At 46.4% G+C, this 9,135-nt stretch overlaps 1 pseudogene; it reads right to left on the bottom strand.

Moving 5' to 3' along the window:
• Positions 1-228: 228 nt before the first annotated feature.
• LOC118472072 (uncharacterized) lies at positions 229-1,412 on the bottom strand (annotated as a pseudogene).
• Positions 1,413-9,135: the final 7,723 nt, after the last annotated feature.

A 9,135-nucleotide genomic window follows, 5' to 3' on the forward strand; every position in this document is an offset into this window, starting at 1 on the left:
GTTCTTCTACCAAGTGAAGCTGAACTGTAGCCGGACATTGATGACCCCTTAAATACGAGAGTCCACATTTGTAGCAGAGGCCCGAAGCTTTTCGAAATGCATAAACGGATGAGAGGCGGTCTATCAGATGTTCTGTTGCTTTTGAGTCCACTGGCTTGCCAGGAACATTCTTGGACGGTGGAGGCAGTGGAAATGGGTCGTGAGATGGTCTTGTTGGATGTACTTGAATCATATTTTTTGTAGTCCCGAGTTCTTGAAGCCTCCACAATCTCCTCCTACAGTTGAGCAAGAACAATTGCAGTATCCAAATCTTTTGGGCATTGAATCATAACCATGGATTTGACATCATGACAAAGACCATCTAGGAATCGCATGGTATAGTAAAGAGGATCCGACATGGGTTGGTAGCTATTCAATTGGTCAACTAATTGAGCAAAAAGGTCAACGTATTCAGCTACAGACCCTTTTTGTCTAATATGAAACAGTTGATGCTCAAGTTGGGCATGTTGATCCTTGCCGAAACGCTCACACAGGAGGTGACAAAACTCATACCATGTCATGTGGTCTAACTTGTGCTCAACAGACTGCAACCAACTACCAGCTGCCCCTGAAAAATTCATTGTAGCAACTTTGAACCACGCCCTATGACTCACCCCATACATGGCAAAATAATCCTCACAACGTTTCTGCCAAAGTTTTGGGTTCTCACCATAGAAACTAGGAAAGTTAAGGCATGGTAATTTTCCTAACTCTGATTCTAACCCAACATCTGGTGGTCGAGGACCATCATACCGATTCATAGGATCTCTAAGAGGAGGTGGAGGATGGAACATGAAGTTGGGCGTACCATTGGTCGGGAGATGGTGTTGGGTATGTGGATGCCCAAAACCATGTCTCCAACGACTGTTATCGAAGCAGTACCCATGTGGGTCATCATTGTTGTAAGCGGTCGTGGGTGATTTCTCTAGACCCGACTGATACGGGTCGAGAATCCCAACCGTTGAACCGTACTGTAGCGGCGGGACCTGGGTAGCCGGAGCAGTCCACTTGGAGACCTCGTCGCGGAGTAGGTCGACGGAGTTGCAGATCTCGTCGACGGAAGCCTCGATGAAGGGCCGCCACGACTCAAAGGCTACGAAAGCCGATGCCAGGGCCCCGAGTCACGTTGCAGTCACCGCCTCGATGTTGTTGATGCGCTCGGTCGTCGCGATGACTTGGGCGTCGAGATCCGCGCGGATCGACACCGGGCTCGTGATGGCGAGACTAGCCTCCAGATGTTGCAGGGACGTGGAGTTCCGAGCGACGGTGGACTTGAGTGTGGACCAGCGCGCGTCCTGCGCAGATAGGCGGTCGCAGATGTCTCGGAGAAGCTTGGACTGTTCCTCGATCATCGTCTTCTGGTTCGGCTCCATGGATCCAGAGTCCTTCGCGTGGCGTGTGTAGTAGGTGTGCGCCAGCCCTAGATCGGTGTCTTTGATACCAATTGTTAGGCTCCCACAAGCACCAGATCTGGAGAGTGAGGGAAAGCAACAGAAGAAGGGTTCTGGAGGAAGAAGGAGAAGGAATACGGGGAGAAGATAGTTGTCGATATATTTCTTAGCATAATTTCATCGTTCACTATTCAGAACGTTTAAGTACCAGCCATTACAAGGCCCACGACCCATTACGCCACCCAGTCTTCTCCTAGGAATTTAGCATTGGGCTTCCGGTTGCGACGACCCAACACCAGATCAACAGCATCTGCCCTTGGCTTCTGCTTCTCGACACATGACTTTTGGGGAGTGCTGACAGGGCGAAGCTGGGCGGGCGCGGGCACAAGCGTGTTTGGGGAATGGTTTGGTGCCTTCGTTTTCGAGTTGGAGCTTCTTCGTTGGGTTGGGGTTGCGAAGAAGAGAGCAGTGGACTAGTGGTAGCGGAGGCGAAAAGATGCAGGAATGTAGCTGAAATTTTACGACGATGGGTGCCAGGTGGTAATTGGAGCGTAGATTCGGTGATGCGTTCATTCTTTTCCTAAAATTAAAAGACAGGCACAATATAAATATTGTATAAATGTACGTATACCTATACACATCCATATTTTCAGCCCAACCTACAGTTTGATATTAAGTACTTGTACCAATACATAATTAGATAGATGTTTTTATTAGATTTAATTAGACTTGTTCAACCATAAAAGCAATCTCTACTACTCTATAAAACTCTAATGTAGACTGTGCACCGTGGTTCTACCTCCCTTTCTGTCCGCTCTGACGGTAGTGACTTTTGACAGCTAGACCAACTCGTATTCATCCTGTCTCAGATCGACTACGCGCCATCCCTGCCCAACTACTCGCTTTGTCCTGTTATCCTCCCCTCCCTCAGATCCACTCCACACCATCCCCGCCCGACTCCTCAGTCCTCACCGACCCCGTGCCATCCGCTGTTGCCCCGATCGGTGCCACCTTTGTCACCATTGCCCGCCTCAGAGAAAAGAGGGAGGCAGTCACTACACCAACCCTGCGCCATCCCCGTGCTTCACAGGACCTCTGCCCATCGCCGAAGCCGACGCGTAGAGCAGTTGCGGCCATGGACCCGAAGCATTCATCCAATAGCATTGTGAATGATTTTGTGTCCTCTCCTCCCTACCTTCTCCTCCCTCCCACACTGTCTCTCTACCCGCCACGCGACGGCTCTACCAACATTCCTCCCTGCATCGCCCCAAGAACGTGTTCTTCCTCGTACCTATTACTCCATGCCTCTGTGTTCTCCTCTCCCTGCTTCCCTAGCCCCCTGCCGACTTCAGCGACCACCCCCTCCACTTGTGCACCCGATGGTGCCTCCGCGTGCGCGGCCTACGAAGGAGGAGGAGGATTGTGTCGGGCCTGCAGCAGCCGCCAGGGCGGTGGGCAGGGCGAGATCTTCGAGTAAGAGGAGGCGATGCCGATGTAGATCAGGTGCACAAGGCAGTAGCAATGGCACACGACTGCGAGATTCATAGCTCAACAATTGTCAGCGTCGGCACCGGTGCTGATGGGGAGGCGTCGCTGGTATACAGGTCCTAAAAGGGGAACAATGTGAGTGGAATGCCCCTCTTCTCCCTCTTCCCCTCTGCGCTTTTCTTCCTCCTCGATTTCCTTGGTTGACAGTGTGGCATGGATTTCTGCCTCCTTGATGTTGCAACTCAAACTAAACTAGCACTAGGTTGGCTCATGTCGTAGCCAGATGTTGGGATTGCCTTGTTGAGCTTATCAATTTTGTTTGGTCATTGTTGTCTCCAAAAAATAGTTGATGGTTTGGTTTTCCCCCATTTGTTATATGATTTTTTACTGGGATTCTAGGAATGTATGTTCTAGAACGGCTGGACAGGTTAAGTGCATCATATTCGATTGGCCTTGCTCAGGGTTAAGGCCAAGACTTAAGTTTTATGACCAGACCAGTGCATTATTATACTTCGATTGAGTGTCATTACATTACATCTCAGAAAAGTTTCATCCTTAGTTTTATTCAGTGAGCTATAGACAAAGTTGACAATGGTACCCACATAGCTTTACAAGAAATGTTTCCTACGATATTTTCAGGTTATTTCTGTCGTCATTGAACTAGAAAGTGTGGTTGACGATAACTTCCATCTTTTGTAGGTGTTTTTACTGAACAGGAGATTCATATTTGGTTCTGATGCAAGATCCTTGTTTGTCACCATGTTCCTTATTGTTGCTTCAGTATCAATCTTCTGTCCATTCGTTGCGAACAAATTGATGGATAAGTTCTCTTATGCTCTAAGATGCTTGTTATGATGTAGCAGTTATATTCTCAGCATATGTGAGTATCGTTCTTAGCCTTTTTCAAATAACCACATTCATTTATTTCCTCAGTACGAGCTTCAATATTTTTAAACGATGTGTGTATTGTGAATTCAGTCATTTGGGTGTTTTCCTTTGTACTGGTAGTTTTTTAGTTCCTGTTACGTATCCCAGTAGTCTTAACAAAATTGACTCAACGAAGTTGTTGCCTTTAGCATGATGATCTTCATACCTGTGAGATACAGTCTCCAATTTCACCAATTAATGGTGGCAAGAGAACTTTGTATAACTTTGATATGTTTTATCCTGATATTGACCAACTTCTTGTATATCAGTTTAGCAACTTTTATGTTAACAAGATTTTTGTTGCAATGTTCACCTATCTCATTCATAAAGATTCTATTGGCATTTATTTTGTGTCATAAATGTTATTTTGTATCATAAATGTTATTATTTTTTCAAATAAAATTGGTCAAAATGTTTTTAGGATAGGGCGAGTAGTTCAAGTGAATTATTTGTTTACGGTTTTGAAAGAGAGGCTGCTAAATGCTGATCAAATCCTTTTGTATATTTTTGTTCCTACTTGCTAGGACATTCTATTGCTGGAATGGTTCTCATGGTAGCCTTTCTTTCCCAGATCTGATTTCACTATTGATTTACATATGTGGCATATGCACATTATCGGCAAAGGAAACCTTTGTTTTGTTCATTGATCAAACTTAAGGAAGAAAACAATATTGTCAAAGAAAACCTCTGCATTGTTTACATATGTGGCATATAGACTTTTTCCAGAATTAATGTCATTTCGACCTTTATTCTTGCTTGAAGCTTAAAATTTGTCGAATGGATATTCCATCATAATCTTTAGTCCATTTGGAGAAACCGGTAATTCGAAGGGATATTCCATCAAATAAAAACCTACAAAACCTTACATTTATCGATTTTTTTGTTCACAACTGTTAATTTTTTTTTGTCTTGGGGTTGATGATATATGTTGTTTGTTTTCGTGTGATCGTTGTGCACTAACATTTATCGAATAATTTATAAGCCGCCGCAACACATTGGCACATAGCTAGTTAAATTTTAAGTCATGTTATGTATACTCAATTGCTCATTGATGCAATGATCGCAACACGCACAAATACTCTTGCTATTACGTTCTGATGGAAAATAAATTCTCATATGCTTTTCAAGCCCTACAAATTTCAGCTCTGACATGCCAAAAAGTTTAAATTTCAGCGTATGCACTTCTATGTGAAAGGGAAATATGCCCTTGGGCCATTTCTATAATGTTTTTGTGATTAAGTGACCAACACATAGTGAGTGAGTTCTTATGTGCTAAATGAGCAAGAAGTACAAATCAAAGACAAGGTATGTTTCTAGATGTAGTGAATTGTTTTGAGTACTAACATGTTTATCTAAGTGCTAGAAACACTGCCAAGAAAAGAAGATTCGAATTGGAGAAGAGTTGGCAAAGAACAGCCAACACCAGCTCTGGCCTGGCACACCGGACTGTCCGGTGGTGCACCGGACAGTGTCCAATGCCCCAGGCTGGCTCGGCGTCAACTGGGCGCTCTCGGGAAAAAGAGAAGGCGAAGTGGCTATAAATCACCGGACTGTCCGGTGAGCCAACTGTGCTCGCGGCCAACGGTCGGCTGCGCAATCTATGGCGACGCGTGTCTCGCTCCAACGGTCAGTTGGGCACACCGGACTGTCCGGTGCGCCAACGGGCCCGGAGGAGCAACAGTCAGATGCGCCCGATACGGAAGGAGATCGCGCACCGGACAGTTACAGGGCCTGTCCGGTGGTGCACCGGACTGTCCGGTGCACCACTCGACAGAAGGCAAGAAATGCCTTCCAAAATGATCTTCAACGGCTCCTAGCTGCCTTGGGGCTATAAAAGGGACCCCTAGCCGCATGGAGCAGCATACCAAGCATTCTCTAAGGATACTCAGACATCCAGACTCCGCTTCCACGCATTTGATTTGTTGTGTGAGTGATTTGAGCTCCATTCGAGTTGTAAACTCCCTGTGTTGTCCTTTGAGCTCAAGTCTTCACTTGTGTGCGTGGTTGTGCTGCGTATTTGAGTCTTGTGTGTGTTGCTCTCCCAACCTTACTCTCGGGCTTTCTTTGTGACCTATATTGTAAGGGCGAGAGGCTCCAACTTGTGGAGATTCCTCGCAAACGGGAGAATACTCAAAAGAGAAAAGACCGTGGTATTCAAGTTGATCATTGGATCACTTGAAAGGGATTGAGTGCAACCCTCGTCCATTGGGACGCCACAACATGGAAGTAGGCAAGTGTTACTTGGCCGAACCACGGGATAAAAATCGCGTGTCTCTTGTGTTGCTTTTTCTGTGATTGTTTTGTTAACAAGAACTCGCTTCAAAGCTACTTAGTCACACTAACAATTTAATAATCAAGTTTGTGGCTATTTAGTGTTTGATTTTACAGGATCACCTATTCACGCTCTCTAGGTGCTGTCAATTGGTATCAGAGCCATACTCTTCATTTAAGGGACTAACTGCCCGAAGAGATGGATCCTAAGGGCAAGGGGATGATGGTCAATTACAAGGAGAAGGAATCCAACTTCAATGAGCCAAGGGACGACAAACCCACTGACTTATGCTCGAGTCATAAGAAGAGGGACGGGAAGAAGAAGAGGCGCATCAAGAAGATCATCTACTACGACAGTGATGCCTCATCTTCTTCACCATGGGACAACGACGACGACTCTTCGTCAAAGAAAAAGACGGTTAATCTAAATTATTCTTTTGATTATTCTCGCATTCCCTATAATTCAAATGCGCATTTATGAAAGGGAAATGTGCCTTTGGGCAATTTCTATTATGTTTTGGTGATTAAGTGTCCAACACATTTAAATAAGCTCTCATGTGCCAAACAAAGTGAGAAGTGATAATCAAGGCAAAGGTATGGCTCTAGACTTAGTACATTGGTTTTTGTGTGTACTAATATATTTGTCTAAGTGCTAGAATCAGAGAAAAGAGAAGAAGACAAGAACTTGGATGGAGCAGCCAAGGCTCAGCTCGGTCTGGCACACCGGACTGTCCGGTGTGCACCGAACAGTGTCCGGTGCGCCAGGCGGAACTCCGGTGAACTAGCCACTCTCGGGAATATTTGGCGGCGTACGACTATAATTCATCGGACTGTTCGGTGGTGCACCGGACTATCCGGTGAGCCAACGGCCGCCAGCGCAACAGTCGGCCGCGCAATCCGCGGGCAACGCGTGGCCCGCACCAACGGTCGGCTGGGGGCACCGGACTATCCGATGTGCACCGGACAGTGTCCGGTGCGCCAACCAGCCCGGAGTTGCAACGGTCGGCTGTGCCAGGAATGGAAGGAAATCGCGCACTAGACATGAACAGTGGCTGTCCGGTGGTGCACCGGACTGTCCGGTGCGCCACCCGACAGAAGGCAAGATTTGCCTTCCAAGAATGCCTCCAACGGCTCCTAGCTGCCTTGGGGCTATAAAAGGGACCCCTAGGCGCATGGAGGAGTCACCCAAGCATACTTTGAGCATTCTAAGTCTTCCACACTCCGTCTCCGCGCACTTGATCAACCGTGTTAGTGATTTGAGCTCCGTTCTTGTAGTGAACTCGTTGTGCTTCATTTTGAGCTCAAGTCTTGGCTTGTGTGTGTGGTATTGCTGCGGATTTGTGTGTGTTGCTTCCCATCCTTACTCTTGTGCTTTCACCGTGATCTTTATTGTAAGGGCGAGAGACTCCAACTTGTGGAAAGTCCTCGCAAACGGGAAAATAGATAAGCAAAGAAAAGCCGTGGTATTCAAGTTGATCATTGGATCACTTGAAAGGGGTTGAGTGCAACCCTCGTCCATTGGGACGCCACAACGTGGAGGTAGGCAAGTGTTATACTTGCCGAACCACGGGATAAACTCGTGTGTCTTTTGTGATTGTTTTTCTGTGATACTTGTGTTCACAAGAGCTCGCTACTTAGCCATACTAACACTTAACCAAGTTTTGTGGCTATTAGTTGTTGAATTTTACAGGATCACCTATTCACCCCCTCTAGGTTCTCTCAATTGGTATCAGAGCCGTTCTCTTCACGAAAGGGACTAATCGCCCGAAGAGATGGATCCTAAGGGAAAGGGGATGGTGGTCAATGATAAGGAGAAGGAGTCCATCTTCAACGAGCCGAGGGATGACAAGCCCACTGACTCTGGCTCAAGTCACAAGAAGAAGGACGGGAAGAAGAAGAGGCGCATCAAGAAGATCGTCTACTACGACAGCGACGAGTCTTCTTCTTCTCCAAGAGACGACGACTATGACGAGAAAAAGAAACCAGTTATCTCAAAATTTTCATTTGATTATTCTCGTATTCCTTACAATTCCAATGCCCATTTGCTTTCTATTCCTCTTGGTAAACCTCCACACTTTGATGGAGAGTACTAGACTTTTTGGAGTCACAAAATGCGTAGTCACCTTTTCTCTCTCCATCCTAGTATTTGGGAGATAGTTGAGAGTGGAATGCAATTTGATAGTACCGATAACCCTGTGTTTATCAACAAACAAATTCATAAGAATGCACAAGCTACCACGGTTTTGTTAGCATCATTATGTAGGGACGAATACAACAAGGTGAGCGGCTTGGATAACGCCAATCAAATCTAGGATACCCTCAAGATCTCTCATGAGGGTAATGATGCCACCATGATCACCAAGATGGAGTTGGTGGAAGGCGAGCTGGGAAGGTTCACGATGATCAGGGGAGAAGAGCCAACACAAACATACAACAAGCTCAAGAACCTGGTCAACAAGATTAGGAGTTATGGGAACACAAGATGGACGGACCACGACGTCGTCCGACTTATGCTAAGGTCATTCACGGTAATTGACCCCCATCTTGTTAACCTTATTTGTGGAGAATCCCGGTACACCAAGATGACGCCCGAGGAGATTCTTGGAAAGTTTGTGAGCGGGCGCATGATGGTGAAGGAGGCCCGATATGTGGACAACGCTCTAAACGGTCCACTCCCCGTCCATGAGCCTCAAACTATTGCCTTCAAGGCAACCAGTAGCAGGGAGGCGCTACCAAGCAAGGTGGCACAAGTTGAGGCGGCTGGGCTAAACGAAGATGAGATGGCTCTCATCATCAAGCGCTTAAAGACCGCTCTTAAAGGACGCAAGGAGTACCCCAACAAGAACAAAACAAGGGGAAAGCGCTCCTGCTTCAAGTGCAGTAAGACTGATCACTTTATTGCAAACTGTCCCGATAATGATAGTGACCAGGGACAAGAAAAGAGCGGAAAGAAGGAGAAGAAAAAGAGCTACAGGAAGGCAAAGGGCGAGGCACATCTCGGAAAGGAATGGGACTCGGA

This window comes from Zea mays, chromosome 5 (assembly GCF_902167145.1).
Source record: "Zea mays cultivar B73 chromosome 5, Zm-B73-REFERENCE-NAM-5.0, whole genome shotgun sequence".
Lineage (NCBI taxonomy): Eukaryota > Viridiplantae > Streptophyta > Magnoliopsida > Poales > Poaceae > Zea > Zea mays.